The sequence below is a fragment of the Sapajus apella genome, unplaced genomic scaffold, assembly GCF_009761245.1.
Source record: "Sapajus apella isolate SASKATOON/1434 unplaced genomic scaffold, GSC_monkey_1.0 scaffold3, whole genome shotgun sequence".
Classification (NCBI taxonomy): domain Eukaryota; kingdom Metazoa; phylum Chordata; class Mammalia; order Primates; family Cebidae; genus Sapajus; species Sapajus apella.
Window position 1 is genome coordinate 45,972,253 of NW_022436943.1, and position 14,055 is coordinate 45,986,307.

General features: G+C 42.0%; 1 long non-coding RNA gene across 1 annotated transcript; it reads right to left on the reverse strand.

The window, feature by feature from the left end:
• Positions 1 to 4,675: 4,675 nt before the first annotated feature.
• Positions 4,676 to 10,943, reverse strand: LOC116533178. Its single transcript, XR_004261132.1, has 3 exons — positions 10,934 to 10,943; positions 5,798 to 5,799; positions 4,676 to 4,848 (listed from the first exon to the last, which is right to left on the reverse strand). It is a non-coding gene; the product is annotated as an uncharacterized LOC116533178 (long non-coding RNA).
• Between the last annotated feature and the right edge of the window lie 3,112 nt (positions 10,944 to 14,055).

Sequence of the window (14,055 nt, forward strand, 5' to 3'; positions counted from 1 at the left end):
GCTGCCTTTCTTCCAACCTCCCTTTGTATTTGCAGTATTTGCCAAAACATATTTAATCCTATAAAGCCCCAAGATGCACATTTTTTGGCTCATGTATAGACAGCCTTATTCTATTGGAAAAAGATGCTGTATGTCTTCCATTTCCAAAGCAAGCTTCTCAGAATGGTCTGGCTGAGAAGAGCTGCAGAAAAACCACAGAGGAGGGTCTACGGATCTGTACCAGATGGCCAGTCATACTGCGTGTCCTGGGAGAGGGTCACGAGAAGCTGAAAGAAATCCTGAGAAGTGCAGGGGGCTATATTTGCATGATGGCCACAGGACCTGCTGGAGATCAAGGCTTCAGGAGGAACTCTGTCCTGAGGAGTGATCTAAATCACAGAGATGGTGCTCCCTGCCTTGGGAGGGCCTCTGTACACCTCACATAGACCTGCCACCAACACAGAGGTTCAAATTCCTTAGGAAGATTAACACTCTTCAGATCCACCCAAATCAACCAGCAGACATTGTCATGGCTACAGTCTCCAAATCCTACCCTGCAGAAAATCACTTTAAGGTCTCTCCAAAAGGCTACTAGTGAGCAGGGCTCTTCTCAAGCCCTACTGAGTCTCTCCAGAGCTTCACTTTTCTTTGCTTTTAATTTTATTGCTTTTAATCCATCATGCAGCTGCTTGGAGATTGAGGAGGCCACTTTCAATGTGCCAGAGTGGGATGTAACCAATGTAGACTCTATTCTTCCTTCCCTCATCCTCTCATGTATATATCTGTGTGTCCCCACTTCCCTTCTGTGTGAACTTGACCTTGGGAAACAAGGAGAGGGAACTCTTTGTCTCAAATTCTTCATCTGTAAAATGGGGAAATAATGCTCACAAGATTGCGGTCAAGTTAAAGTGAGCTCATGTACCTAAGCCCTTAGCACAGAAACTACTGACCCACAAAGTGTTCAATACATATTAGCAGCTATTATCTTTTGGTTTTTCATTGATGTTGTTGCTCTTGCTATTTTCCTCAGATAGTCTTCAGTCTCCTTGAAAGCAGAGATTGTATTTTGTTCTTCTTATCCATATCCACAGTGGGAAGCACAGTGTCTTATAAATTCACATTCAATAAAAGCTTGTATAAAAGAAAAGAAGGAGGATAGGGGAACAAGGAAGAAAGGAAGAAGGGAGAGGAAATAAATGAGAGAAGGGAGAGAATAGGCAATAAAATCAGCTCATATGTGCAATTGGGATAGCAGTAGAGAGAGAAAACCCATCTTGACCCACTGAAGCAAAAAACAATCAATAAAACTAATATGACAAAGTTACCTATGAAAGGGAAGCATGTAAGAGGTAGAAATGTTCAGCTCAGCTCTCCTCTCATCAACTGTGAAACCTTGGATAAACCCCTCATCTTCTTTAAGCCTCAGTTTCCATATCTCTAAATAAAGAAGGCTGAGTGGCATGATTGCCAAGCTTCTTCTTGCAAACATCATAAATGTCTATACTTCAATGTTAATATAACCTTCATGGAGTGCACCATTAGCCTCGCAAAGAGTTCAGTCAAGGATGAGCAGGACAAGAAAAATGATGGTGAGGAGGTCCCCAGGTTAAACACTGGGAATCAGAGTAGAGTCAGCCCAACTAAAGGAAAACAGCAAACTGGAATATACTGAACACTGATGATGTTCCCAGAACTAGGTGACATTTGCTTATGTGTATTCTTTAGATCGTTAAATTGAAAAGTCCCCAGACAATTTTTCAGCAGAACTCAAGACAATTTTTCAAAGCCAGTGACTCAGATGGGAAAGAAAGAGAAAAGAAAGAATACAAACTGGACCATGACTGACACTTCGGAGATATAAGTGAAAAGAAGGGGCTGCTACAGGTATTCTGTTATGGAATCATAGCGCAAAAAAAGTATCAGCAGGTTATCATCAGGAAGGGGACTGAACTGTGGAGCTGAAACACTTAGTAGAAATGGTTTACTGATAAGCTTTGCTGCCTAGAGCCAAGAATTAAAAAGAAGAGTTTGATTACTGAAGTCATGTTTTCTTTCAGGAAGAATCCAATTACAATTCACACTTGACTTTAACATTCCCCTGCCTCTTCCAACCCCTACCAGGGGCCAAAGGCACCCTCTAAGATATATACACATCCGCCTCTCTGACTTTTTTTTTTTCCAGTCCTGATCGCCCATCCTTTGCCTTAAAACTATGTTCTAAGGCAGCACTCCCAAACCTTTTTGGCACCAGGGACCAGTTTCGTGGAAGAAAATTTTTCTGTGGACTTTGTGGGGGAGTGGTTCAGGATGAAATTGTTCCACCTCAGATCATCAGGAATTAGCTTCTCATAAGGAACACACAACCTAGATCCCTTACCTGCGCAATTCACAGCAGGGTTCATGCTCCTGTGAGAATCTAATGGTGGCACTGATCTGACAGGAGGCAGAGCTTAGGCGGTAATACACACCCACCTCTCACCTCCTGCTGTGCAGTCCAGCTCCTAACAGGCCATGGACCAGTACTAGTCCAAGGCCTGGAGGTCAGGGACCCCTCTTCTAAGGTATGTTCCATATAAATATACCTCTGAGATATTGCAGATTTGGTTCCAGACCACTGCAATAAAGTAGATATCCCAATAAAGTGAGTCACATGAACTTTTTTGTTTTCCAATGCATGTAAAAGTTAATTAAGAAAATTTGATGTAACACATACAATGTTTAAAAACTACCATTCAACCCAGTAATCCCATTACTGGGTATATATACCCCAAGGAAAAAAAATCATTCTACCAGAAGATACATGCACTCACATGTTTATTGCTATACTATTCACCAATAGCAAAGACATGGATTCAACCTAGGTGCCCACCAACAGTCGGTTAAAGAAAATGTGGTACATACACACCATGGAATACCACGAAGTCATAAAAAGGAAAGAAATCTGATATGGGCAGATTGCTTGAGGCCAGGAGTTCGAGATCAGCCTGGGAAACATGGTGAAACCCCATCTCTACCAAAAAAAAATAATAACACAAAAATGCGTTTGGCATGGTAGCACACACCTGCAGTCTCGGCTGCTTGGGAGGACTGCTTAAGCCTGGGAGGTGGAGGTTGCAGTGAGCTGAGATTGCATCACTGCACTCTAGCCTGGGTGACCGAGCAAGATTCTGTCTCAAAAAGAAAAAAATAATGAAATCATGTCCTTTACAGCAACATGTATCCAGCTGGAGCCCATTCTCTTAAGTGAACTAACACAGGAACAGACAACCAAATACCGCCTGGTCTCACTTATAAGTGGAAGCTAAATATTGTGTATTCATGGCCATAAAGATGGCAACAACAGACACTGAGACTACTTGGCGGGGAGAGAAGAAGGGAGGAAGGAAGGAAAGCAGAGAGGTGTACAAGGGCTGAAAAACTGTTGGGCACCATGTTCAGTACCTGGGTGATAGGATCACTTGTACCCCAAACCTCAGCATCACACAATAGACTCAGGTATTCACAGTTAAGATAAGAGGGGAAATATATATTTATACACACACCCAAGTAACAAACCTGCACATGTACTCCCTGGATCTAAAAATAAAAATAGAAAAATTAAGAAAATTTGGTGTACATATACCATGGAATACTGCTCAGCCATAAAATGGAATGAAATGATGTCTTTTGCAGCAACTTGGATGGAATTGGATGCCATTATCCTAAGTGAAGCAACTCAAGAATTGAAAACCAAATATCACGTGGTCTCATAAGTGAGAGCTGGCTATCAGCGCATGAAGGCATACAGTGGTATAATGGACACTGGAGATGCCGAAGAAAGGAAAGAGGGAGGTGATGACACATAAAAAATTACCTATTGGCTGCAACATGGACTATTCAGTTGACGGGTAAACTAAAAGGCCATACTTCACCACTATACAATTTACCCATGTAACCAAAAATCACTTGTACCCCTAAAGCTATCAAAATAAAAACATTTTTAACTACATTTATACTATACTGTAGTCTATTAAGCATTTGATAGAATTATATCAAAAAAACAAAACACAGATCTTCATTTTAAAATACTTCATTGCTTAAAAAGTGCTAATGATCATCTGAGCCTTCGGTGAGTCATAATCTTTCTGTTGGTGCTTACCTCAGTGCTGATGGCTCCTGACTGAAGCACCACCCCGATCAGGGTGACTGTGGCAATTTCAATAAGACAACAATGAAGTCTGTCACAGTGATTGACTCTCCCTTTTATTAAAAATTTCTCTGTAGCATGCAATGCTGTTTGATAGCATTTTACCCACATTAGATCTTTCAAAATTGGAGTCAATCCTCTCAAACTCTGCCACTGTCTTATCAACTAAGTTTATGGAATATTCTAAATACTTTGTTGTCATTTCAACAATGTTCACACCATCTTCACCAAGAGTAGATTCTATCTCAGCAAACCACTTTTTTTGCTCATTCATAAGAACGAATTCCTCATTCATTCAAGTTTTATCATAAGGTTGCAGCAAATCGTCACTTTTTCAGGCTCCACTTCTAATTCTAGTTCTCTCACTAATTCTACCACATCTGCAGTCATTTTCTCCACTGAAGTTTTCAGCCCCTCAAAGTCATCCATGAGAGTTGGAATCAACTTCTTCCAAACTCCCATAAACATTGATATTTTTGAGCACCTCCCAAGAATCATGAATGTTCTTAATGGCATCTAGACAGGTGAATTCTTTTCAGAAGGTTTTTAATGGACTTTGCCCAGATCCAACAGAGGAATCACTATCCATGGCAACTATAACCTTATTAAATATTTTTCTTACATAGTCAGACTTGAAAGTCAAAATTACTCCTTGATCTGTGGGCTACAGAATGAATGTTTTGCTGGAGAGCAGAAAAACATTAATTTTTGCATGCATCTTCATTAGGGCTCTAGGATGACATTGTCAAGGAGTAGTATGTTGAAAGGAATTTTTTTTTTTTATATACAGAGTTTCACTCTTGTTGCCCAGGCTGGAGTGCAATGGCATGATCTCGGCTCACTGCAACCTCTGCTTCCCAGGTTCAAGCAATTCTCCTGCCTCAGCCTCCTGAGTAGCTGGGATTGCAGGCATGTGCCACCACGCCCGGCTAATTTTGTGTTTTTAGCAGAGATGGGGGTTCTCCATGCTGGTCAGGCTGGTCTTGAACTCCACCTACCTCAGCCTCCCAAAGGGCTGGGATTACAGTAGTGAGCCACCACCTCTGGCCTTTTTTCTTTTTTTTTTTTTCTTTTATTTTTTGAGACAGAGTCTCACTCCAACACCCAGGCTGAAGTGCAGTGGCATGATCTCAACTCACTGCAAACTTCACCTCCTGAGTTCAAGTGATTGTCATGCCTCAGCTTCCCAAGTAGCAAGAATTGCAGATGTGCACTACCACACCCAGTTAATTTTTGTATTTTTAATAGAGATGGAGTTTTGGCATATTGGCTAGGCTGATCTTGAACTCCTGACCTCAAGTGATCTGCCCATCTCAACCTCCCAAAATGCTGGGATTACAGCCGTGAGCCACCACACCCAGCCAGGAATCTTTTTTTTTTTTTTTTTCCATGCAATGGGTCTCAACAGTGGGCTTAAAATATTCAGTAAACAATGATATAAACTGATGTGGTTTTATCCAGGCTTTGTTTTTCCATTTATAAACCACAGGCAGAGTAGATTTAGCCTAATTCTTAAGGGTCCTGGAATTTTTGGAGTGGTAAATGAGCATTGGTTTCAATTTAAAGTCACTAGTGCATTACACCTGACAAGAGAGTCAGCCTGTCTTTGAATCTTTGAAGCCAGGAATTGACTTCTCTTCTCCAACTGCGAAAGTCCTAGATGGCATCTTCTTCCAAATGTAAGGCTGTTCTGTCTGCATTGAAAACATGTTTTTTAGTGTAGCCACCTTCATCAGTGATCTTAGCAAGGTCTTCTGGATAACACTGCAGCTTCTATATCAGCACTTGCTGTTTGACCTTGCACTATGGTATAGAGTCAGCTTCTTTCCTTAAACCTTATAAATCAGTATCTGCTAGCTTCACATTTGTCTTCTGCAGCTTCTTCACCTCTCTCAGACTTCATAAAATTGAAGAGAGTTGGGCCCTTGCTCTGGACTAGGCTTTGGCTTAAGGGGAGGATGCGGCTGGTTTCGTCTTCTGTGTAGACCGCTAAAACTTTCTCCATATCAGCAATTAGGCTGTTTAGCTTTCTTGTCATTTTTGTGTTCCCTGGAGTAGCACTTTTAATTTCTTCAAGAATTTTTTTCTTTGTACTCACAACTTAGCTAAAACTGTTTGGCACAAGAGCCATTCTTTCCTGCCTATCTTGGCTTTCGACAGGCCTTGCTCACTAAGGTTAGTCATTTGTAGCTTATGATTTAAAGTGAGAGATGTGTGACTCTGCCTGTCCATTGAACACTTAGAGGCCATTGTAGGATTATTAATTGGCCTAATTTAAATATCACTGAGTCTCAGGAAGTAGGGATGCCTGAAGAGAGGAAGAGAGAAAGGGAAAAGCCAGTCCGTGGAACAGTCAGAACACACCCATTTATGGATTAAGCTCACCCTCTTAAATAGGCACTGTTCGTCATGCCCCCAAACAATTACAACTGTAACATCAAAGATCCCTGATCAGAGATAAATAATGAGAAAGCTAGAAATATTTCAAGAATTACCAAAACGTGACAGAGACATGAAGTCAGCACATGGCACATGCTGTCAGAAGAGTAGTGCCAATTGACTTGCTGGACATAGGGTTGCCAGAAACTTCCAACTTATTTTTTAAAATGCAATTATCTGTGAAGTGCCACAAGTGGAGTGCAATAAAGTGAGCTATGTCCATATTCCTCAGCTTCTTCCCAGCCCCTTGAACTGAAGACTCATTTGAACAGTCTGTCAGAGCCCACCTTAAAATTAGCTGAGGACACCATATCCTGCAGTCCAACCCAGGATCCTAGGAGATTCTCCATCAGCTGAAGCTCAAAGTCCCGGGCCCCTGCCAGGTAGAAGAGTGTTTTACACGCTCTTCTCATGGGTATTATCACCTAGTCTAAGAGTGTGGACAAGTGCAGAGTGAATGAACTGGGCCAGTTCATTCACCTAGTTTTACAGGATCCTCACCACGTATCTATTAGCAGGTCCAGGGGGCAGGATTCCCAGTGATTCTCAGAGAAGGGTAACTCACTCCGGGAGGAGGTATGCTTGGAGCCTACTGGTGTTCTTTCAATTTGTTGCATGCCGTTTTTGCTCATATTTGTCCCTCTTTCTGGAAGATCCAGAACTTCCCACCTTCAGCTAGCTTTTATCCCTTATTTATCCATTCAATTCCAGACTAAGCATTCTCTCAGGGAACTTTCCCTGACCACCCAGTCTGAGACGAGCTCCTTTCTAGTACTGTGTTTCTTTATTTCAGAAAAACTGAAATACTCAATTTACAAAGATGAAAAACTCAGTTGACAAATATGTATTCATCAATGTTTCATTCATCAATCTGATATCTGTCTCCTCTACTATAATGTAAGCTCCATAAGAACAAGCAGCTGTCTGTTCTTGCCCAAAGTCTTGCACAATGTCAGATGCATACGGACTTAACAAAGACTTGTTAAATGAATAAATGAGCTCAGAGAGGCAGAGAAGAAAGTGTCTAGATCACCCCAAAACTGCGCAGAGTTGACAGATATTCTGAGGTTGACTACACCACCATACTGGCCCCAGGATTTTGAGGCTGAAGTGATGATTGTGGTTACTTGGTTCACTCTCCCACTAGCAGGAAGCCCAAGCCCTGCAGCAATGACTGCTATCTAGACGCTACCCATTCACTCAACCCCACGATGCATGTTGAAATCTTTATAATTTAATATCCAAAGGGCCAGGGAATCCTTAGAAGAACTGTCCAAAGATAAATAAAAATTCATTTTAAAACGCTATAAACCAAGTAACCTTGGCCATATGACATAATATGTCTACCACTCCTTAGAGAACGTCATCAAAGTAGACTATTAATGTGGAACAAAGGACTCCAACGATGCAAGCACTGCACATTCTGATCTTTCCCAGACATCCAACAAAGAAACAAGATGCCTGTGAATAGTAAAACTTCCGAAAGTATTTTCATATCAGGATTAACAACAGATGAAGTGCTGTGCCAGAGGAAATACTTGATTCTCAGAACTCTTGAAATGATGGCTGGATTGTGTAATGTATTGATAGCATAGCAAACTGCAAAAAAAGATAAAACATTACCAAAGAATGAAAATAATATATATCACAAGAAAGAAACACATGGAATAATCTGCATAGAGCCTGAAGAGTACTTAACACTCACCATTTAGCCATTCCTTCCAGCCACTGTTGTTGGCACAGCAGTAAAATGTACTGGGCATTTTTGTGATGGACAGTTACATGGCTCTGCTGTTCTGACAGAAGCTTTGAAAAGATATTTTAGAAAGGAGGTACGTACTGTGATGAAAGAGCACAGGTTTGGAATTATGATGAATTGGACTTTCATTATAATTCCAATTTCAGCTCTGCTACTTACCAGTTTTGTGCTATTGGGCCTCCATTTCCTCATCTATAAAATGGAAGTCAAGTTACTTGCTTCACAGGGTCATAGCAGGAGTTGGTTAACTGTGACTCTTGGGCCAAATATGGCCCACCACTTGTTTTTGCAAATAAAGTTTCATTGAAACACAGCCACGCCCATTTATTTTCATGTTGTCTCAAGCTGTTTTCATGCTACAATAAAAAAGTAGTTATGACTGACCATTGGACCCACAAAGCCTAAAATATTACCTGCCAGGCCTATGCAGAAAATGGTTGCCATCCCTTGCTTTAGACTAAGCATGTGCTATTTTTCTGCCTAAAATAACATTTCCCTATTTCTCTTCACCTAGCCAAGATCTTCTTGCCCTTCAGTCATTTTTATGGCAACATTCCTTTACCTCCTAGATAAAGTTAAATCTCTTCCTCTATGTTCCCATAGCAACACTTTGAACAAGGCTCATCACATTTGTCAATACTGTTCCCCATCTGCCTTCTTAACTAACCAGTTAACTCCATGACAGTAAAGGTGATGGCTGCATCCTATATCCTTTCTTAGAAGATTCCAGTAAGTATTGTAGTTGGTTTCTATACAATTCTACACCTCCATACTGCTACCCCATCTTTGGCAGACATTCTTGGCAGTAGTCAAAGTTTTATCTAATACAGAAAAATTCCAGTTCAAATGAAAGTCATTCAAATGGAGGAGACTTCAAAGTCCCTATTACAATTAACAATGGTGGTCTGTGGCAATCAGCCAGCACTGTCACTGGGATTATGCTTAAAGGGCTCTTTCTAGGACCTAACCTATGTTACCAACCAATATTTAGCCAACATCCACTCTATGAAGACATTATTTAGGTACTGTGGTGAATACAAAGAAATATAATCTATTCTGCCCATTTTATCCAAGGCCTACAATCTGAATTCAAATCATAAGCCTAAAATTTCATATTGAATGTCCCTTTAGAGGACAGCATGCTAGAGATAAGCAAACCATCTCCCAAGAAGCCCAACACCATCATATTTTTTTTTCATTTAAGAGCAGATTAAAACTTCCATGGTCAAGCAGCAGATGAAAAAGCCAGGTTGTTTTAGGGGACACTACATGTGAAAATACTTAATTTTGAGTGCCAGAATCATGTCCAGTGTGGCAAGGGAGGGAGACATGTAAAACTGAGACCAACTCACCAAAAAGAAGATTCAAACTTCACATCATCCATGTGACCCTCACTCTGGGAAAAGTCCCACTGATAGAATGAGGAGTGGAACTGTCCATACAGCTTAAGTTGCTCAATCAAGCCTCTCTCTTTCTTTCTTTCTCTCTCTCTCTCTCTCTCTCTCTCTCTCTCTGCCCCCTAAACACACACTCAACCAAATCTTCATGATTTAAATAAGTCATATGTTTCTATGGTATGACTCCAATTCCACTCTATACAATCTCTTCCTTCCTCTTCCGGTTAGCTACCAATGCAGAACAAGTTAACCCAAAACTAGAGACTCAAAGCAATGCTATTATCACATTCATGATATTGTGAGCCCACAATTCAGGAAGATCTCAGCTGGGGGTGCTGGCTGGGGATCTCTCCTATATTGCAGCTGGATTTTGACCAGGGCTGAAGTTGTCTGAAGGCTCAATAGGGCTGATGTCCAAAACATCTCACTCACGTGGCTGGCAGTTGATGCTGGCAGTAGGCTGAGGGCTCAGCCAGGACTATTAGTCAGAGCATCCCCACATGGCGTCTCATGGGGACTGGGGCTCTCTCAGCATGGAAGCTGGATTCTGAGAGAGGAAGCCCGAGAAGTAGTGTCAAGAGCAAGTGTTCCAATAGACCCACCAGGAAGCTGCAGGCCTCCTCCTGGCCAAACCTCTGAAGTCACACAGTACCACTCTGTACATCCTACCAAATGCTAGTAAGTAAGGCCAGCACAAACCTAATGGGAGGGCAATTAGACCTCACCTCTCAATGGGAGAGAAATATGTGGCATCTTTACTCAGCCATCTTCCACATAGAAACCCTGGCCCCACTCTCATCTTTCCCAGACTCTTAAAATAATGCATGGCCAATTATTCCCCAACACACACACGTAACAAAACCAAATTTATGTATACACAATCACAAGAGGATTTTTTATAAAAAATATCTAAATAATCATGTATCCAAATCACACTTACAACTCAGCCAAAACTTCCACAACTGCAATGCCCATGCATGCCCAATCCAGGCCTCAAAAAGAGACCCATGCTACAATTATATCACCAGCTGTAACCAGCCAGTTGCAGTGTACTTAGAAAATTATCTGTAGGTGATGCTGGTTGAATAACAGGAGCATATTAGGTCTATAGACAGAATGAATATGTGTGGAGAGTGTGTTATTTTCAAGGTGCTTTCACGTTTTAGTACCAACAGCAGGCATGAGTCATAGGCATCCCAAAAGCACAGCCTGAGATGAGGATTTGGTTGCAGAGTTTATTTGGGAGCATTTTGAGGGAGAGTGAGACAGGGGATAGAGGCAAACTCATGAGAGCACATCAATGAGCAGCTACCACTGTGGGCAACTGGAGCTCAGTCCCACTGTGTGCCTCTGAGGGACTGCACGGAACACATCTCAGGGTTCCCCACTAAGTGGGGAGGAGGCTGCCCCAACTCCCTCCCCATGTTTATTTATTGGGGTAACTCGTGGTACATTAAATCCTTGGCAATCCCAGTGTATTATTCTGTTCTCATACTGCTATGAAGAACTGCCCAAGCTGGGTAATTTATAAAGAAAAGAGGTTTAATTGACTCACAGTTTCGCATGGCTGGGGAATCCTCAGGAAACTTACAATCATAGTGGAAGGGGAAGGGGAAGCAAGGCACATTCTTCACAAGGCAGCAGGAAGAGGAATGAACGCAGGAGGAACTACCAAACACAAAACCATCAGACGCAATGAGAACTCACTCAGTGTCACGAGAAAAACCTGGGGGAAACTGCCCCCAATGATTCAATTACCTGCACCTGCTCTCTCCCTTGACACCTGGGGATTATGGAGATTACAATTCAAGGTGAGATTTTGGGCGGAGACACAGCCAAACCATATCACACAGCTTTCCAGCCTGCCATACACATGCACTGAGCACCCTCCCAAGGCAAGAGCTCATCCTCAGAAAAAATACACAGAAAGCCTCAGTGTACGGACAATGGGATGAGGGGTGGGGAGACACCCACAGTGTCTGCTATGCTGTGTTAAGAATTCTGAGCCTTATCTTTATTAATTCCCACAACAATTCTGTTGTTATATGTTGTTGCTATCTCCATTTCACAACTGAAGCTCAAAGAGGCTAATTAACGTGTCCAAAGCTACGCAGCAGATACTGGTTACCCTAACTCCATCCTCTATACTGAGCGCATCTGAAGGCCAAGAGAGAGTAAGTTACTTGCCTGGAGCCACCCCATCCCCATCCATGCCACAATCAGAAACAAAAAGCATCACGACCTCCGGCTTGTCAGCACTTTTTGGTCGCCTCTCACTGAGCTCCATGCCCTGCAAATGCAATGTCTAGTGAATAGCTTAACCAAAAACGTTTACATGTTTTTTGACTCAGCAAAGCAGACGATATATGCTGTAAGTCAAAACACATGTCATCTGTACTATACATTAAGAACTAGGGCTGCTCTTGGTACCCCCAGCTGCGTGGAAACAACCCAGAAGGAATCTCCTCAACAGAATCAGAATGTGCTTTGGATGCAGAGAAGAGAAGGGTAACAGAGCATAGACTCAGCCAAGTAGAGATCCCTCAAGGGCTTTGCCTTTCCTGGAATTCTACTTAGGAGTCGCAGCACTGGTTCCACACAATGGAACTACAACCAAAATAGAATTTCTGAGCAGCAGCCTGAGTCAGGGGGATGAATGTTTACTAAGACAAAGCTGGACCCTGGACAGGGACTGGCATGGATCTGTTGGGGGTTGTACAAGGGAGTCCTGCTGGACCAGAACAGCGTTGAGCAGTTGTAAAACGAATGAGTAAACAGCAATGGAAAAGAACTAACATTTTTTAAGCAGTGACTAAGTATTCAGTAAACTCCCCTAGACAGACCTCATCTCACACCCACTATAAAGGTGAGACTGTGTTGATGAGTCATTTGAATGGGTCACACAGCTAGTAAGATCAGAGTTTAACCCTTTCCAGTGTGCCAGACTCCAAAATTCATTCTATTAGACCTCATGACCTCTTTCATGTGTTTAATGAGCTCCTACTGTATACTAGATTAAGTAGGCCACACAGTGCACTCCTTGCAGATAGAACAGCACCCGGGAAGCTGGGGCAGGAGGATTGTTTGAATTCAAGAGGCGGAGGTTGTAGTGAGCCAAGATCACATCATTCTACTCCAGCCTGGGTGACACAGCAAGACTCTGTCTCAAAAAAAAAAAAAAAAAGAACAGCACTTTGTTAAATGTTTGTACTCAGGGACTAGCACAGTGCCTGGCCCTGAGAAAATTCCTCTGGGGTTGCCCAGGATTTCATAGGGGAACAAAACCTGCATGCAGAAGGAAATGTGTGTAACTGACATTGGACTGCTTTGTACAAAGGGTTTTCCAGGCACAAGTAATCACTCAGAGGCTTCCGCAGAGAAGCTAGATTTGAAAGGAGGTAGGAGAATTGCTATGCTAAGGAGAGAGGAATTCCCAGTACAGGGACAGAGACCCATACTCAGGAACGGGCATAACATAGGTGACAGCGAGTCGACTTGTCTGGCTAGAGTTTGTGGTTTGCGTAAAGGAGAAGCAGGAGAGAAATGTAGAAAAGTTAGCTTTGTTTACACCTATCCTTGAATAGCAGGTCACAGACTTTGGAAGTTTTAGGAAATAACAATGAAATTAAACAGATGTTTCATGTGTACCAGACACTGTTCTCATAATCTACAGCAGGATTTCTCAGCCTGGATGCTACTGACCTTTTCAGCCAGATAAATCTTTTTTGTGGAGTCCTGTGCATTTTGGAATGTTTGGTAGCATCCCTGGCCTCTGCCCACTAGATGCCAATAGAACCTTTCCCTCAGCTATGACAACGAAAACTGTCTCCTCACATTGCTAAATGTCCCCTAGAAGGCAATAGCCCTCCCAGTTGAAATCCACTGCTCTACCTGTTACGTTACTCCATTTTTATGACTCTGTATAGTTACTATTAATTCTATTTTATGGGTGTGGAAACGGAGGCATGGAGAAACTATGTAATATGTGCAGGTTCTATGGGCTTGTAGCAGCACAGTCAAGAACTCTGCCAGGACTGATTCATTTAGAGCCCATGACTTACTCACTATGCTATGTTTAACATGTCAAAATATTACATTTTAAAAGCACAAAATGCAGTAAGTCCTGGGCTTACAATTATGTAATAGTTGTATGAAATTGCATGACAACCAATGACAGTGCACAAAAACATCGTGATCACCAACATCAAAGGTTTAAATCAGAGACGTAAAATTAAGGGAGCTTCATTTTTTCTTTAATGGTGCTAAAGTCATATTTTTAAATATAAAAATATATA